Source organism: Boleophthalmus pectinirostris, unplaced genomic scaffold (genome assembly GCF_026225935.1).
Source record: "Boleophthalmus pectinirostris isolate CB_2022bp ecotype Guang Dong unplaced genomic scaffold, ASM2622593v1 HiC_scaffold_6, whole genome shotgun sequence".
NCBI classification, from domain to species: domain Eukaryota; kingdom Metazoa; phylum Chordata; class Actinopteri; order Gobiiformes; family Gobiidae; genus Boleophthalmus; species Boleophthalmus pectinirostris.
The window spans coordinates 28,763,698-28,783,112 of record NW_026571447.1 but is presented as its reverse complement, the minus strand read 5'-3'; the positions used below and the strand labels follow the sequence as shown (position 1 = coordinate 28,783,112).

Below are 19,415 nucleotides of genomic sequence, written 5' to 3'. Positions count from 1 at the left end.
GAACCTTAAAACAGGTCCAAACATCTGCATTTTATGTAACTTTTCTGGTGGAAGGTCTTCACCCAGCTTGTCTACATAAAATGTTATTGCTTTGCCTGGAATTTTCCACAGTATCCTTTTTGCATTTGTTTAATTACACGTGTTTTCATTGTTCAAAAATATGCATTCTTACTGCGTGTGGGGTCAAGTCCCCGTTGATCTGATATAATAGCTTTGCCTAGTAAAGTCGTCTGCTTGTCTCCATGAGGATAAATAGGCTTCTTAATGTCACACTATGGAATATTCCAGGCAAAATTCCATGGAGACAAGGACCCACGTGTCCAGAAAAGTTACATCTTTATAAAGCAAATTCTACCACAGAATTCCAAATGTCCATCCAGCTCAGTTTTGCTCTCCCAGTCTCCAGGGAAGCCAGGGTGGAGTGAGGCAAATGAAAGCCAAGAAAAAGCAGCTAATAACAAAGGGGTCAATTAAGTTAGGTGCGCACATACTTAGGAAAACTATGCAAGGAATAAACGCATATGGGAATAATAAATTTTTGGAAGCAGAGGGACATATAAATCCCCCTGTGCATGACTGTATAAAGTTAGCGGCTGTGAGTGCGTGTTACAGTATGAGCGTGTATGTTTAAGCTCGCCAAGGCAGACACTTATGGAGTGTACAGTCCCAGGAGATTTAGCATACCTGAGCCAGAGAAGACAGCTGAACTGTCAGGGAGAAATGAGCAGAGGTGGACTCTCATGTTAGGATAATGTTACTTTGAAATCATATTTTAATGTACAAGGAAGCAGCCATCCAACTAGGTCATAATGTTAAAGCCACAGTGTGTAATGTTTGGCCAAAAAATAGACTAAAATACAAGTATGTTTTTAATTTTGGTTCTGTTTATTGCACTGAAAAATAAATGAAAGCATGTCTTCTTATTCTAAGCAGGCTTGCATCTCCATAAATCTGACTCTGATTTAGCCTGGAGGAGGACCCCGCCTTACTTGTTTCCATGGAAATGTTGTTTCTTTTGCTATAATATTTGGCAAAAAAAAAAACATATCTATCTCCATGAAGAATATTCCAATCCAAAATATGGTTTCAACTTTACATTTTCATGGAATCATGCAGGTGACATGCCACCTCTTGAAGAAAAAAACATTTATCCAAAGAATAAACCTGTATTCCAAAAACTCGCTGGGCTTCGCAAATTGATTATTCTTATGGATTAATTATCATCAAGAGATATACAATTTTTTCCACAACAATACTTACAGGGTGAGATATTTTATTTCAAAATTTATAAACATGGCCCACATGTGTCTCCAGATATGAAACAAAGAATAAGATGTTCAAATCAAATATTGGTTTTACTGGTAACAATTGTAATGTTGATGTATTTTTTTTGCATATCGGGACAAGTATTGTTACTATATCACATAAGTATATGAAAAAGTAGGGTGTGGTAAAACTGCAACATGGTATAAAAGTTATACAACTACAACATGTTAGAAAAATTGCTCCAGTTTAATTGAACAATGCGTAACTCTATCTCCTTGGATCTAACCTTGACTCTCACTGTTGGAGCTCTGGAGACACACGTTACATCAGGTAAAATATTCAGCAAAGCCGCAGCCACTGGACAAGAATGTTTGAGCTCTGAGCCAAAGTAATGAGAGACCACACAGGAGAAAGAGGAGAGAGAGATGACAAGAGAAGAGGAGAAGAGACGCCAAATCTCCAGCGCCAAAACTGAGATCTTCTAGTTAAGGGTAAACGCTCTGTTGATTAAACCACATATTTACATTTGGCACAGATAAAAGGGTTACGCGCTGAGTTACATCTCTGTAGTGCAAAACATCAGTGCTACAGAAATAAGAAAAAAATAGAATATAGGAAAATGTGACACCAGACTTGTAATTATAACCTTTTGGGAATAGTATCTCATTCTACCGCTCATGTAAAATGTAATAATAATGAAATCAAATTGAAAATATCTTCAGTTTAAGAGCATGGTTTGAGCCTATAATGCTGCCTGCGTCTGGACTTTACTGAATGTCTTTCCCAACTCTTTTTCTTCTCTTTTTCATTCATTTCAGAGTAATGAAAATGATGACAGTTGCTATAGTAATTCAAACATTTTCTATAAAAGTAAATCTCTTTTGAATAGTCGGACCAGAAGTCCTCGAAATGGTCACTATGAATCATTAACAGCTGAAATCTCCATTGGCTTAACATCAGACTATTTTGTAAATACACCGCCCTGATGTCACAACCGAAACACCCAAATACAAAAGCTCTCAAAACATCGTCTTTAAAAATAACACGCCTGGATACAGTTGTGATGCAGCGATACGATAGACAGCTGGTGTGTCACACTTCCCCAGAAGGATCTTATCTTTCAGTGCTCTCACTATCTTTCTTGCTCTCTCTTCGCGATTCGTTCCTGTCCTCTCTGACTGCACACAGCTGCCCTCACAGCAGCTGTAATATTCTCTGTCACTGTGGCGTTTGGGCGTTGAGAGCGCGAGGGAGTTGTCAAGTTTATACAATGAGCAGGAACGCGCCAGGCATGCACACACATAACGGTTCCCATGTGAAGAGGCAACTGAGACGCTGAGTAACTCAATGGATAAAGTGTCAAAAGCATTCCTGTGCGCGCTAACACCCTATGGCCCTGTGCCACTGTCACAAGGATCTCGGAAGGATTAGCCCCGTCTTCACAGAGAAAAGCGGTTCATGTGCTTTTATTACAGCGGGGGAGTCAAGAAGTCAAAACCCGAGGCAAAAAAAATGATGAAGTAAATGATTAACAGGACGCAGTGTTCTACTGATGTGCAACTGATTAACAACAACTTAATTGGAGACATCGTTAAACACTGCAAAAAAGTAATAACTTGTATTACTTAAAACCACTTCAAGACTCCCCCCATTTTTTTTTTTTTTTCTAAAGGGCATGATATATGTTTTTAGGTGGAGGGTCCAAAGCCTTCTTTACTCTATGGATATGTTGTTTCTTTGCCTTGAATGATCCCAAAAATGGCATAAAACTTGAAAATCTCCAGGTGACTCCAAACTAGAGATAGCCAATGCCAAAACCGATATAATTGTTTAGAATCCAGATCAGCCTATGACCAATAAACGATATTTTTGGACCGATATGTAGGGCAGATGTTTTCCCAATATGATTAAATTTACTAAGTCATAGACACCCACACATTTCAATACAAAGTGAATAGGAGAGCTGTGGAGTTACATTTGTGCTGTGTCCTCTTACCACACAAGTGTTGAAATAAAGTTTTATGATTATATTTTAAGCAGCTGGTCAGACCAAACAAAATATCAGCCTCTGCTTAATATTTACAGCAGATTATTCATATATTTAAAAGTGCACATATGTCTACTCCCAACCAAGTATTTTAGCAATAACAACACCTGTAACTGAATGAAAAGATGATATGTTTTACCAGACAGCAGAACATTTCAGGTAAAACAATATATTCTAATGAGACGACCAAGAGACGGACCCTCAACTAGAAACGTTACATTGTTATTTATTTTATTTAATGAAACAGGGACAGTGCACAATTCCCACATTAACCTTAATAGGAGATGCATTGTAGCAGGTTGTAGCACCAGTGCTAATTTCCATCTTTAGTCCCTGGGTAGACCTTCCTGGAGACTTATGTTGCATGTTTTGGGTTGATGGGGGAAACCGGAGCGCCCGGAGGAAACCCATCCAGACACGGGGAGAAACACGCAAACTCCACACAGAAAGGCCAAGGCGACCCAGGGCTCGAACCCAGAACCTTCTTACTGTGAGGCATGTACATAGAATACAAACATTAAACCTAATATTCTCAAGTCTTCAAGTCATTTTTTCCAATCTTGATATTGACATTTTGCAGTGTATGCTACTGTGAACTAGCCACCTAGTGCCTCCGCTCAATTTCGTTTCTCTCCAGCAACTAGGTCAGGAATCGGAATACACTAGACAGTTCATAAAAAACCCGGAAGTGCGAGTTCAGGCACCAGCCAATCAGCAAAGAGCCATATATTCTGTGTTGGCAACAATTCCTGAGATCGAGGATTTAAAGGTGGAACAAAGAGAATGTTTAGTGAATTTTATCAAGGGGAAAGACGTTATTGCTCTTCTTCCTATGGGATTTGGGAAAAGCTTAATATACCAGTTAGCCCCTTTAGCGGTGCATTATATACGTCATGAAGTGGTTAAATTAAAAAAAGTATCCACCTACCGTGGAGCGAATTAATTCTAACGCTGCGAGGTCAGACAGTTTCCACAAAGTGAAACTGGCTGATGAATCAGTCTAAAGAGACGGACCCTCCACCAGAAAAGTTACAGCTTTAAAGTATATAGAATACAAACATTAAGCCTAATATTCTCAAGTCTTCAAGTCACTTTTTTCCAATCTTGATATTGATATTTTACAGTGTATGCTACTGTGAACCGCATGTGAAAAAGGATATTCAAATGTGACATATTACTTTGTTGACAATTCCATTCCTTTGTTTACAGATGGGTGATATAGTCCAGATTTTTTGTTTTTTTAATTTCTGGACCCACAACAATAACTAATTTGTTCAAATTTTCGGCAACTAACCCTGTCCATGTGTACAAACACTTCTCCAGATTGAAAGTTAATGTATGTTTATGGACTAAATGTTAACACAAAATGATCCCACGGACTTAAGTTGTATAAGGTCATGCTGGGGTTGTATCTCCATCATGTTGTAAATCCATCTCATGTGTGTGAAATGGGGTTTGTAATGGCTCTAAATATTTCTGTTGCAGATAAACAGGTTTGGGCTGTTTTAACCAAAAAACATTTCTATGTGTCTTCCAAAGTGTGGGACCATATACAAGTGGGCAATCCTTTCAATCACACACTGAAAGTTACATGAGGCACTGAAAAAGGGATGGGTGACAAATGATTTGGAATTACAACATCAATTTTGTTTTAGAATAGGCCTGATTACAGAAAGAAATGGTCATGTATTGTATTATTTCAAGCAAAACTATCTACTTGTGGGGTAAGAGCTTTTCAGTTTATTTCCACAAACTGATGTTATGAAAAATGGCACCCTAAGACTCTAAACAATTTTAGAAATAGCTCTTAAATGAAGTTCACTGGCAGATAATGATGCTTGAAATCCCGGTTCTTCAGTACGGATTTGGTCCCAATTTAATCTTGGTGTAGAGTTTCAAAGGTTCTTGTGAAGTCCTGGTTTAGTCCAGGTATAGTCATGGAATGCTGTGCAACAATTCTAAACAATTTTAATTTTCCAAACAGGCGTCTACAGCCAGTCCTCTGTCAGTAAAAGCATGTGGGTTGGAGCAGAGTTCAGACTTTGTTGAACCAAATTAGATTTTTTCTTTTGCATGCACTGATTAAAAGTACGTCTTGTTTACGTTCGGGAAATTAACATTGAAGGATAAAACAAAACAAAACTAAAAACTGAGATTGATGCATTTTGTCAAATGGCCCAGCCCTCACAGGTTTAATTCCAGTTCAATACCCAAGTTAAAGTGAGACTATACCTCTAAAGTCTGCCCACAACCACAATTAAAATGTAACTGGTAAACTGGGCAGTATCTGAAAGACTAAAAAAGAATGGAGGAGAAAACTGGCAGGTCTGGAGGTATAAAGAACCGTGAGATTGGTCTAAAGGTGTCCCAATGCCAAACTCCGCCCCTACAGTCAAATGTTTGTAATCAGAAACACTTGGCTGTAATCAGGGCAGTGCTGTGTGATGTCACCAATTACTGGAAGTTGCAGAGAGGCCAGTGAAGGCAGCACAAACTACAAATACACAGTACCAGTCAAAAGTATGGACACACTTCTTAATTTATGCTTCTCCATGAATATTTAGATTGTAGACTCTCATGTAAGGCATCAAATCTAGTTTTAGATTACATTTCTTTGTAATATCCACCCTTTAGTCAGGTTGGTGCCACCTAGTGCCTCCACTGAACTTCATTTCTCCACTCACTAGGTCAGGAATCAGAATACACTAGACGGTTTACAAGAACCCCGGAAGTTGTAGACTGCGCACCGGCCAATCAGTGAAGAGCTGTGAAGTCATGACGTCAAACTCAAGCACCTGTCTGCATCTCTTTTGTGGTACAGCAACAGTAAACAAAGAGGTCGAGATGGATGCAGACAAAAACAGAGATACTGTGTTGGCAACGATTCCCGAGATCGAGGATTTAAAGTGAAGAGAATGTTTGGTGAATTTTATCAAGGAGAAAGACATTATTGCCCTTCTTCATACGGAATTTGGGGCATTACATATGTCACGACCAAATAGCAGTGACTGGTTAAAGAAAACAGTCCCCCCCCCACTGTTGAGTGAATGAATCTTAATGCTGCAAGGTCAGACAGCTTCCACAAAGTGAAACTGGCTGATGAATCAGGCTCGCCACCCTTTACTTTGATCACTGATTTGCACAATTGACATTTGTTGACCGTGAAAAGGCACAGCTGTGAAGTGAAAACCATTTCAGTGAACTGCATCAGATACATCACTGAGAGCCGGCCAAGTGTTTGCAGGGATGTCAACAAAGCAAAGGGTGGCTACTCTGAGGACTTGAATATCAAATATATTTTTAAATAGTTCACTTTCCATTGCTACATAATTCAATTGATCTTACGTCATGTATTTGATGTCCTCCCTAGTAAACATAATGAAAAACATTGAATGAGAGGGTGTGCCCAAACATTTTGCGTTACAGTTGCCAAAAAAGGACTACAAATAAGTAGAAAGTGCTATTAAAACAACATCTACACAGTTTAGTAGTGAAAAAGGATTTAGTGTTTATTTCTACTTTAAATAGAGGAAACTAGTGAAAGAGTCAAGTGCAAATTAATGGCTTGACAACTACAAACCTCTTCTTGGCTTCCCCCAAAATGTTTAGGGTGTGTAAAAACAGAAGGGGGCCTGTAATGGGCAGAAGGGGGGAGGAAACCGGAGAGAATAAACAGAAGAGAGAGGTGGAGGTGTGGCAGAGGAGGGCGGCCCTGGGTATTTGTGCTGTTGTAAAGAGCCGGTGTGACCCACGTTTACTGCCAGAGCTGCACTTGGAGCTGTACCCCATAATCACCCCGGGGAGGGGAGCACTGACAGCAGCACAACAGGGAGACTGGCACTTTGTCAAGGACTGAAAAAGACCGAGGGAGAGAGAGAGGGAGGGAGGAGAGGAGGGAGACAGAGAGAGAAAGAGAGGGGAGAAAGAGAGGGAGAGAAGAGAAGGAAAGACTGGCACTTTGTTAATGACTGAAAAAGACGGGGAGAGAGAGAGAGAGGGAGACAAAGAGAGAGAGGAAGAGAGTGGGAGAGAGAGCAGTTGGGAAGGGAGGGAGCAAGAGAGAGAGGAGAAAGAGAGGGAGAGAAGAGAAGGAAAGACTGGCACTTTGTTAATGACTAAACAGACTAGACGAGAGAGGGAGGGCGATTGAGAGAGAGACAGAAAGAGTGAGAGAGACAAAGAGGGAGAGAAGAGAAGGAAAGACTGGCAGTTTGTTAATGACTGAAAAAGATTGGGAGAGAGATAGAGAGAGAAAGAAAGACAAAGACAGGGAGAGAGAGCAGTTAGGGAAGGAGGGAGGGAGGGAAAGAGAGGAGAAAGAGAGGAAGAGAAGAGAAGGAAAGACTGGCACTTTGTTCATGACTGAAAAAGACTGGAAGAGAGAGGGAGGGAGTCAGAGAGAGAGAGAGAGAGAAGAGAAGAGAAGAGAAGAGAAGAGAAGGAAAGACTGGCAGCTTGTCAGTAACTGAAAAAGATTGGGGGAGTGGGGAGAGATAGAGAGAGAAAGAGGGAGGGAGGGGGAGAGAAAGCAGTGAAGGAGGGAGGAAGGGAGGGAGAGACGAGAGGGAGAGACAATTTGTCAATGACTGAAAAAGACTGGGAGAAAGAGAGAGAGGGAGGAGAGAGGGGAGAGAGACAGCGAGAGAGAGACAAAGAGAGGGAGAGAGAGTGTGAGAGAGCAGTGAGGAAGGGAGGAAGAGAGGGAGAGAAGAGAAGAGAAGAGAAGGAAAAACAATTTGTTAATGGCTGAAAAAGACTGGGAGAGAAAGAGAGCGAGCGAGGAAAGAGAGGGGGTGAGAGACAGAGAATGAGAGAGAAAGCCAAAGAAAGGGAGAGAGAGCAGTGTGGCATGGAGAGAGGAAAGGGAGAGATAAAGAAAATAGAAAGAGAGGGAGGGAAGAGAAGACTGGCAGCTTGTCAATGACTGAAAAAGATTGGGAGAAAGAGGGAGCGAGGAGAGGAGGACACAGAGAAAGTGAGGAGAAAGAGAGAGAGGGGTGAGCGAGGGCGAAAGAGGGGAGAAAGCGAGAGAGCAGTGGGTGAGGGAAAGAAAGAGGAGAAACAGAGAGAGCATGAAAGAGGGGAATGAGGGAGAGAAGAGAAGGAAAGTCTGGTACTTTGTCAAGATTGGAGAAGAGCGATGTAGGAGAGAGAGAGTTGGAGATTGTGGCAAGACGAGAGAGAACAGATGGATGAAAAACATAAAGTGAGATGAGAGAGAAGGGGTGGAATTGGGGGAAAAGGGTTTCGAGAGAGGGGAAAAAGAGAGTGCATAGAGTCAAAGAGAAAGAGAGAGAGTGAGAAGGGAAGATTGGCAGTTTGTCAATGGCCTAAAAATGTGGGGGAAGAGAGAGGACACAGAAAGGACAGGTGAAAAAGGAGAGGCAGAGAGGCAAAGAGAAAGAAAAGAATATGGAGAGAGATAGAGGGAGAAAGAGAGAAGGAAGAGAAATTGCTTTTACAGACATTTGGAGAGGGCTGCAGTGGTCTGTGGTGCATAGAAGTGGTCAGGATGGGTCTGGGGTTGTGGCTGAATAAAAACTGAAAAGTCAAAACCGTGAGATGTCGAGGAAACATTTAACACAAAGATCAACATGTCAGAGAGAGACGTTCACACATGCACAAGTTTAAATGTACACGCTTCAGCTGATCAGATTACATCCACTTTGACATGGAATTTATTATCCCCGAGAGGCAGGTCTCCATTGGAAACCACATCACAAAATGAAACAAGCTATTGGCATTTATACACAATCTTACACTCACAGTAGTATGACATGATGGAATAGATGTTCCAAGCTCTAATTTCAACTTTAGAGTGACGTCTGAACACAGCAAATTCAAAAAGGGTTGGGAATATTAACAAATATTTGGGAGTATTCAGATTATTGTCCACTAAATCATAAATGTGAAGCTCCTATATTGGACTCTTGTGAGCTTTTAGACGTGTTGCAACGCTGTTATCTCCTCAAAAACATACCTGGAGTTGTACTTTGCTTCATTTCCCCATGTTTGAGTAATCCTTTAATCTGTGTGCATCTTTAAAGATCAAAATGTTCTGTTCCACTTCACCAAAAACAGCTACCTATTATCTTTTGTTTAGTTAAGATTGGAAATTCCAGGGCTGAAATTATCCAAATGATTGCAATGAAGATGTATGGAGTTTAAAAAGACAGTGGAGAATGTAATTTATTACCACAACATCACAAGGTGGAACAGAGTATTTTCTTTTTGAGAGAACTCCAAGGCTACGTCCACACAACAACGCTCCAGGATTTTTTTACGGGCTAAAAAAGATTCATGTCCACACGTGTCAGATCAATAAATATTCACGTCCAGATGACAACGGAGTGAAAACAATGTAATACATATGTCACACCTGTTTGTGGTGCTGTTAACAATGATATTAATATTTAATAATGCAGATCTCACCGTTTTTTTTACTTTAAGGTAATTTAGTCTGTTTTAGATGTATACCAGAAATATAGCCATTTGTTTTGCAAAAGTTAAACATAAATTTTTGTTTTTAGCCATAAGATTTGGATGAGCATTATTAGAATAACTTGGTCTAAAAATCCAACAGTTTAATTACCCGTGCGTAATCTTTGTTATTGATCCGTGTGCGTAATCTGCGGTGCGTGTTGTTAGTATTAGAGCTGGCAGCGTGTCTCGGTTCCTGGGTGATGGGAGCGGCTCCGTAGGCTACACCTGTCACGTTTCGGCAATGGTCCTGCAGTCCACTGAGTTTAGATCAAGGGCTGCGGCCTATGCTACATCGGAGGACCCTGGTGATGACGGGGTCGCGACGTCATTGTTTTCCAAAAGCTGTGGTTCGCATGCCCACACGACAATGCAACGATGGTGTTCTCAGATTTCTTCACCCTTTCAACCAAAAAACGTTGTCATGTGGACAGGCCCTAAATATGCAGGATTTGTGTGTTAAACATATTTAAATGAAACAAAACACAACTCAACATACAGTATGTTTTTGATGAGGAAACAACATTATAACAGATGACAAAACAGCTTAATATGTGCCCGTTAAATGTCAGCACAAAAATGACATTTGTAACCCGGCATTTATTTATTTGATCAAGGACAAAGCACAAAAATACCTTATAAAAAGACAAGATGCCATGTGCCAGGTTTTAGCAAAAATACCAGTTTGAACCCGCAGTCTTGGACAGGCTGGTGTCAAACATACAATAGAAAAAATGCATACTGATGGAGGAGTTCATTCATTAAAACGATTAGTTTTGCAAGTTAGCACAAAGCAGTGAAAAGGGATAGGTAAGTGAGATTTTTCAAGTACTCAAGCCTCACTATAACATCCCTGAAACAATCAAACTCCAACTGTGAGTAAGCTAACAATCAGGGAATACTTTTGTAACACTAGAAGCTCATAAAAGTCAATTTTGCGTAACATGCCTTCTGTAATGGTTAAGCTTTTTGACTAACAAACCCAAAGCTGTGTACATTTAGACTGACATGTTTGGAGCACCGTGTGACACTCAAGCAGCCCGCGGAGAAAGTACGCGATGAAAGATTGACAGGCTGCCCATCACGATCCAGAGAACTGTGAGAAGAGAAGCCTAATGGAGAACAGGAGCGCACAGGTGAGGGCAAACTGAGGCAGACGCTGAAAGAGGGAGAGAGAAGGAGGGAGGGGGAGAGGGGAGGAGGAGAGGCGGGAAAAGAGTAGAGGGCTGGTGTTTTTGTACAAGCTTAGAAAGTAATAGATGTGTTTAACCAGAGAAAATTGAAGGGAGGAAAGCAGAGTGTCAAAAAACAGGACTGTGAGTGCTTTCTTCTACCACAGACGCATTCACACAAGGTTATGGTCTAAGTTAAAACAACAAACTCACTACTATCAATCAGAAACCGATGAGAAGAGGTGGAGTTTTTGGCTGCGGAAATTTGGACAATGTATTTGACAATTTTTATGATTGCGATTACATTTGTGATTTATGTTTTCAATACAAGATTCAGTTAAGAGCGGCCAAGAACATTACTATTTGAGAGGAGATGTAACCATTCACATTTTGATTTGATTGCAACTAACTCCCACCCTACAGGGCTTTTCTATGAGAATGAGAAAGATAATATTTGGTATGAATGAATTAAGGAATGTTTTAGTTTGATTGTTCATGTCCAAAATCATTATTCTCTCAACTTATAAAGGGGCTGAAGCATCTGGATTATATAAACCCACCCCAACACCACATCAGACAATAACAGCCATCCGTTTGTCCTTTCTCTTTTCTCTTCAAATATTAAAAAGCAAATCTCTAAAGAAGTTTTTTAGTTTAAAGACAGATTCGCTGCCCATTGGAAGGCTCCCATTTCCAACACAAAAAAACATACGCCTTGAGGTTAATTTTGTAAGTGAGTTAAAACAGATGATGAGTTTATACTTTGGCCGAACCTACAAGTTCAGCCGTTATTACAGCCTGTATTTGAGTGATTTATAAAGTAGCAGAGGTCAAACAGTCTCACCCACATTTTGCGTGCGTTGACATTTATATACGTCAGTGGAGTTGACACATAGATTTTCAAATGTCACTATAATGGATTTAATGGATAAAAGTATTCATTTATACGTTATATGTTTTAAACACTACTCCCTTTCTTGTTACTTCGTCCAAAATACCTTGCGCAAAGAGCAGTGTGATATACTGAAAAATCATAAAAATTATTTCCTCATGTTGAACCATCTCAGTTTTCAGTTTTATTTAATGTTGTCTTATTAAAAACAAATTTCCTGGACATGATAACAATAACAATACAGTCTCCACAGATTTGACCTGTAATGTCTTGTAGTGCTGTAACCTGGTTCGGGTTAGGTTGCTTTATTCATACCTGTAGGTAAATTTGTTTTGCAGATTTGAGAGGCAGGTCCCACCTTTCACATTTCATTCATCCACTTTATGTACGATAAACACGTAAAAAAACACAATTACAGCATAAAGTGTTTCAGTAATCCAGTGCAGAATGGTTTGTTCCAAAAATAATTACCCTATTTTCCGGGCTATAGAGCACGCTCTTAAGCCTTGAACCTCATCAAAAAATCGACTGTGCGCCCCGCAATCCAGAGCACCCTATACACGAATCCACTCGGGTGTCCCAGTAGGACTTCAGTAAACTACAAAGCCGCACCACCTACAGCGCACGCAAACACAGAGCAGACAGCGACTGCGCAGCGAAAAACTCCCGCAGCCACACTCATCACTCCACACGAACAAGGAATGGAACAGAGGAAAGAACTGAAAAAGCGAGTGCAATGTGCCACTTCTGGCCACAACTGAACAACTGAGTCACTGTGAACACGCCAACAATCCAGCGTCCCAGACAGCACCCTCCCTACACACCACAATTGAACAAAGCCCAGAGTCACCATGAACGCCCCAAACAAAGTCCGACTGACCTGTCTAACTGTTGTTTCGTTTAAAGTCCGGTGCGATTTATTTGTGAAAAAAGTTTGAAAATAGACCATTCAATGACGCCTCATAATCCAGAGCGCCTAATAGTGCGGAAAATACGGTAGTTAATTCATCCATCACGCTTGGCTAAAATCTAGGGATGGGCATTCGATTAAATTTTCTTAATCGATCGTCGGAAGGATAAACGATCGATTATCGATTAATCATTAACGTTTTTATATTAAAATGATTATCATTATTACTATCTGCACTACTAATCTGCAGAAATAAATTCAACTTTACGACATATAAACCGTAACGACTCTAGAGCCACATCAGCCCATTTGACATTATAATGTGTTTAATTCAGTTTTGCTCAACTCTCACAGAAACAAAACTTAAAACCGCATGGCTAATTTGCATAAACTAAGCGAAGATAAAACTACAGCTCTTGTGTCGCTGATGCGGTCAATTTCTGTCGGATTAAAAGACATGACTCAGTGGAATACAGGTTAGTGTGACCATATTTGCGTTTGTCAAAACCAGGAGATCGTATGAGGGGTGGGAGGTGGGGACTCGTCATTGACACTGAGCTACTCTCACCTGGCAAAGCTTTTTCCCACTGGACACCGAAACATATGTGCTGCTTTGTGCACTGTGCACATGGCCTCACACTTGTCCCGAATGCAACGAAAAGCGTGGAATTTCTTGTACAAATCATCGTTAAATATGCATTTGTGCTTCGGTACATTGCAGGCGGACTAACTGTTTGTGTTTGCTCGCTCCTTCTGAGTGCAGAGAGCTACATGTTCGGACCCCAGTTTGGTCACGCTATGCACAGCAACCTACATTCGGTTTGTCGATAAAAATTAACATAATCGATGAAATTTTGAATGATCAATTATCGATTACTCGATTAATCATGTCCATCCCTACTAAAATCACAATAAATTTTAAAAATATATATATAAACACACAATTTTTCCAAGACAAACATACTCAAATTGATAGATAAATAGATTACAATTTATTCATAAGTATAATAGCAGCTGGAACAAAGCTCCTTTTAAAACAATTCATTCTCGAACTTGGGACTAAAAGCATCCGACAAGAGGGAAGCACTCTGAATTTATTAGATGTTGCAAGTATTAAAATACTCTGGGACATCCTCTGTAACTGCTTGTCTCCCTTGTGATACATAGGTTTAATCTATTGTATACTGTGAAACCTTCTAAACAAAGCAATAACATTTCCACAGAGACAAGCAGGTGATGAACCGACTACTAGGAATAGGAATGTTACGCAGTGCATCTTTAACGATAAGAAATTACTAAATCTCAATCGTGACTAAAAGTCAACTAAAACCAGCCCTACTTATGCACAAACTCTCAGTTTCTCAACCTTCAATTTAAAGTTTTGAGTAGGACGTATGAGTAGGACAGAAATATGAATCTGCTGAACATTTCACCACATTTTAGCCAGAAAACCCAAGTGACACGTCATCCACATCGTTCATATTGTGCAAGCCTGTCAAGCTGCAGGTACAGGTTAAGGCTAGCCGCTCATTCCTCAGGCATTATAGAAACTTCACAGGAGCTCAATGACTGACCAACATGCCCCACAGTGCCATAAATCATACGCAGCGTGGCTAATCTGCTGTTTGCACACACACGCATCGGTGACATAGACTAATACAAGTGTGTAAGGAGCCTCATGTATGTGTGTGTACTCAGTCATTAACATTCTTGTGCATATCTCGTGACCGCGGCGGTGTGGCCGTCGGAGCTTTGCAGGCCACAGCCTTGACCCCGATGGGAAGTCCAAAGTCCCAAAGAGGAAACGCTGCTAATCCATCAATGTGAATACAAGAGGAGATTACAGTGAAAGGGTCTCAGACGGGCTGAGGGCAACTAGGGTCTAACGCTCCGGGGAAGGTTCGATTTGATTTGATTTTTTCATTCAAAACTGAAATGTTGAACAGTTTTTTCTTACCAAATGAGTCCACAAAGCTGCTTGATGCTTATGTGGGCTTGAAAAATACTAAAAATTTTTTTGATGATGGTAAAAACGTAGCTTTACCGAGTTCATATGCATTGGCAGAGAGGAACTTTGGTTTAGTTTTTGTTTCATACGAACAAGCTTGGTGAACAGATATATGAATAAACTAGATTTATGAATGAGCCAGGTGAAAACACTGACAACTACAGATCAACCAATATGAGTTTTTTCATGACCAATGGTGATACAGATTGTTTAGAATCCAGAGCAAACGTTGGCCGATAAGATCTGCCGATATTTTTGGGCTGATATGTAGGACCCATCTGAGTTAATTTTGCCAAATTATGAAATGTGCACTACATACTGGATAAAAGAGCAGTACAGTTACATTTATGCAGAACCTTCTTTGGATGAAAGTGTTCTAATAAAGCTCAAGGCACACACTACCAAAAGATTTAGAACACCCTAATTTTTCCAGTTATTCATTGCAATTCAAGTCATGCAAGTCCAATGAAGAGCTTGAAATGGTACAAAGGTAAAAATACTGAACAGCCAGAGGTAAAAAAAAAAAAAAAAAAAAAAAAAGTTAAAATATAATAAAACATAAGACCAAGCTCTGCCAAAACTACCTCAGGAAAAAAGAACAAGATAGTAAACTTGAAAACATGGAGTGTCCAGTACAGTCTTCAGGCTTAAACCCCATCAAGCTGGTTTTTGGGATGAACTGGACAGAAGAGTGAAAGCTAAGAAACGTTCAAGTGCCACACATTTATGGGAACTTCTGTAACAGACTTGGAAAGAACTTTCTGAAGAATATTTGATTTCTATTGTAAAAAGAACGAGCCACGATTGTGTTCAGCTTTTATATGTGCCAAAGGTGGACACTTTCATGAATCAAAAGTTTAGAATACGTTTTGGTCAACAGTAAACAGACAAACTGGAAAAAGTGTGGTGTTCTAAACTTTAGACTGGTAGTGTATATTCTTAAGGGCCGTTCACACCAAAGCGTCAAAAAACGCCTTGACGCCTCTATTTGGACGCCTTTGCATTTGAGTTTAGACGCCCCCGACGCGCGTCTTTGACGCCGTGGACAAACGGGACAAAAATACTTGACGCGCGTCCGTTGCCCTGGAAACAAGAGCCCGGTCCCGGTCTTTTCCCGAAACAATATCAGACCAGACTGAGAGAGTGTTTTTATGACATAAAACATCAACGGAGGAGATCGGGTCGACGTCTGGGGCGTATATATATTTATACTCCGCTAATGACACTGGATCAGTCCCGGTGTAGTCCTGGTTTGGTCCCGGTCTAGTCTCGGTCTACTCCCGGTCTAGTCCTTGTTTAGTCCCGGTCTCGTCCTGGTTTAGTCCTGGTTTAGTCCTGGTCCGGTCCTGGTGTATTCCTCGCGATCGGCTCGGTGATTGTGGCGTATATATTTATTCTCCGCTCGTGTTTGTGGTTCTCATTCTGGTTCTCGGGTCTTGCTTCCTGATAATAACGTCGCTACGTCACTGGATACTCGTCCCTGATTGGTTGACGCGGCGCGTCTGACGCGAAAAATTCAGCATTTTCAACTTCTTGACGCTGACGCCTTGGACGCGCGTCTTGGCCGCTGATGCCAAAACGCTGAAGACGCGCCGCGCTGACGCCAGATTCGCGCCGCGCTGACGCTGAAGACGCGCCGCAAAAACGCAGGACGCTCTAGTCGCGCGTCCACATAGACTTTACATTGAAACTGGACGCTTTGACGCCTTGGTGTTCTGCAGCTTGTTGAAAAACTAAATATTGGCCTGTGCTGAAGATTTAAAACCACCACAAATATCTCTGCTGACAACTTTACAGAGAACCAGTAAGACTGCAATGTGACCTGTCTTTCATTTGCGAGATGTAGTTATAAAATTTATTGAGATTTTGGAATTAAAATGTTAAATTTTATATAAGGTCTTAAAAGCAAACAAAAACAAACTTCTCAGATTAACCCTAAATGTACGAGACACTGCAGTTTGATCACATGGGTTCTTAAATAGCTTATTGATTTATACTGTAACAGAATCCCAAACAATCCAATTTGAACACATTTTTTGCTTGACCACTGAGGTTAGGTCTGCCATTCTGTAGACCCACCACCAGCTGGGAACTCCTGCCTCAGTGTAATGTTTTTCAAAAGTCTTTTTATGGTTCCCACATTTTAAAGGGCCAAACGCATGGTGACCCATTTATGGCCTGGTTTAACTTCACATGGTGAGGCTTAACAACCGCTTTGCTTGTTGTTTTGCCTTATTTCCTACCACTAAATAATGCTGATTAAGTCATTTATCATATCATGTTGTAAAAATAAGTTATAAGTGAGTTAATTGGTGGATTTTAGGAACCAAAATCCTGTCCATCAATCATTACAGCCCTACCCTATATTTGTGAACCACTCCAATACACTATAATTAAAATGGAGGCGCAAAAACATAGTAAAAATCTGAGTGAGGGAATGCCAGCAGCCGATTTAATCGCATGAGCTGATTTCCAATTTTAAGCTCATATTTCAAACCCCACAAACTAATTTGTGTTCTGGCATCTAAGTTAATATGACCATAAATTCCATCAGATATTTATTAAGCGTTTTTTCATACTTCATCGAACAGGCATGAACACGAGAGAACAATAGCGTTTAATTGTTTCTGTGCCAAACTCCAAACCACATAAAAAATGACAGTATTTCGGTGATTAATCAAAGGTTTGGGGAAAGTAAATTATCAGGTACGTGGGAGCAGAGGAAGCCGTGAGATGAAAGGCAGATTTGAAAGTAACTAGGTGCCCACAGGAGCCGGGCCCAAAGACTATAATGAGAGTAGCACCTGGCCGCTGTAAAAAGAAAACAAAATACACACTTGTTAAAGGGCGTTTGGAACAACAGGGGCTGACAGATTTACAAGAAGTGAAGTCAAAATTGAGAATTGGTTACACACTGCAAATAATAGATATAATCTAGACCAAACATGTACTGAGCTGTATTGGATACTTGTACAAGTTTATTCAGCCATTCAGTCTTCCCACAAGTAGAAATAGCTGTAGATGTGTTTACAATGTGCACTGCGCCCAAAAGACTTCAGGCTGTATTTGAATAAACAGAGAGGTATAGAGGGGAAGAATGGGTAGAGACATTCAGGCAAAGATTGAAATCAGGCCTATTATGTGTCCTTTGACCAAACCCCTTGGTCCAGAGTCCTGCACGGTTTTTACGGGCGGGTATGCAGGCGGGTAGTAATTACACACGGGCGGGTCAGGACTAAATCAGGACTACACTGGGACTACACCAGGACTAAACCAGGATTAAACCAGGTCTAAACCAGGACTAATCTTGAATTTAAGAGAGAGAGAACCCTGAGCCCGTGGAGCATGGTGTCCACAAAGTGCGATCGGGAGACGGCTGCGCTTACCTCCATGGGGCACGGAGCTCTGCGCTGGTCCTTTTGCCTGCAGTCACCTGACGGTCTACATGGGCGCACCTCCCAGCCCGTCCCAACACCGAGTCCTGGTTCAGTTCCGGTTTAGTTCTGGTTTAGTCCTGTTTTAGTCCTAGTTCAGTCCTGGTTTAGTCCTCCAGGTTCAATCCGAATCAGTCCTAGGTTAGTCCTGGGTTAGACCTGGGTTAGTCAGTGTTTCTTCTGCTCAATAAATAATGCCTGTGAAGTGATAACAGTTAAGTTGCATCTGTGAAATCGTATTCATGCTGCAGAAAGCGTAACCGTTTTGTTTTATTTCGTGATTGTAATTCTCGAAGTTTTTTCAATTCGTATTCTGATGAATGCTTCAGTCTGCTTTTAATTTGTGTGTGATTTATCACGGGCACGGGCGGGTAACGGGTTGAATGTTAACGGATCCAGGTGTTTAACTTTGAAATAATCACGGGTTAATGGGTGGGTGTGCTGCTGTACTGCACAGGTGCAGGCTGGTGCAAAAATGGACCCATGCAGGACTCTGCCTTGGTCATAGTCCAGGGCCTGATTATTAAATATTTAGTTTAAAATATTTTTTTAAATATAAAATCTGTATTCATCAGAAGAAAAACATTTTGACCTGACTCATACCTTAGTTCATCCCATTGTTTTTTCCGATTGTGCAGTGTGATGATGTCATGCTCCCAGATGGGGGCAAGAGCCAGATTTTCCTATTGATTACACTGTATTTACAAAAAACATCCAAACACTGAACCTTATCATTTCTATTAGAGACTTTACAGTTTGCTCATTGCAATGAAAATCTACACAGACCCATATGTGTGTTAGATCTTATACAGAGTGTTGTGAAGTCATCTGAACCCCAGCAGTGTCAGAGTGCTCCGTGTGCCACATCTGGGCTCTCTGTCACATCCTGTCTCTACTCAGTCATTACAGGAGGATTGGGAATCTACAGCAATAATAATATGGAACAGACAGAAGTTAGATCATCTGTCTGTGTGAGCCTGCAGGCACGTCTAGGTTACAACATACTCCTCTCACATTTCAGAAACAGGATCAATGCATCTGTCTGCAAAACAACAACATATCCAAGTTTTATCTCTCTCTGTGAACTCTGTAAACTGTTATCGGAAAGATATGAGCAATGACAGTAACTGAGAGAAGGAATCTACGAGCTAGTGCAGAATATAACAGGCTTTCTTATGTTGCAAACACCAGCTTGAATGGTGACAG

General features: G+C 40.8%; 1 protein-coding gene across 1 annotated transcript in view; it reads right to left on the bottom strand.

Moving 5' to 3' along the window:
- adamtsl4 (ADAMTS-like 4) overlaps nucleotides 1-19,415 on the bottom strand; it is an 89,349-nt gene that overhangs the window by 51,275 nt on the left and 18,659 nt on the right. The window lies entirely within an intron of this gene.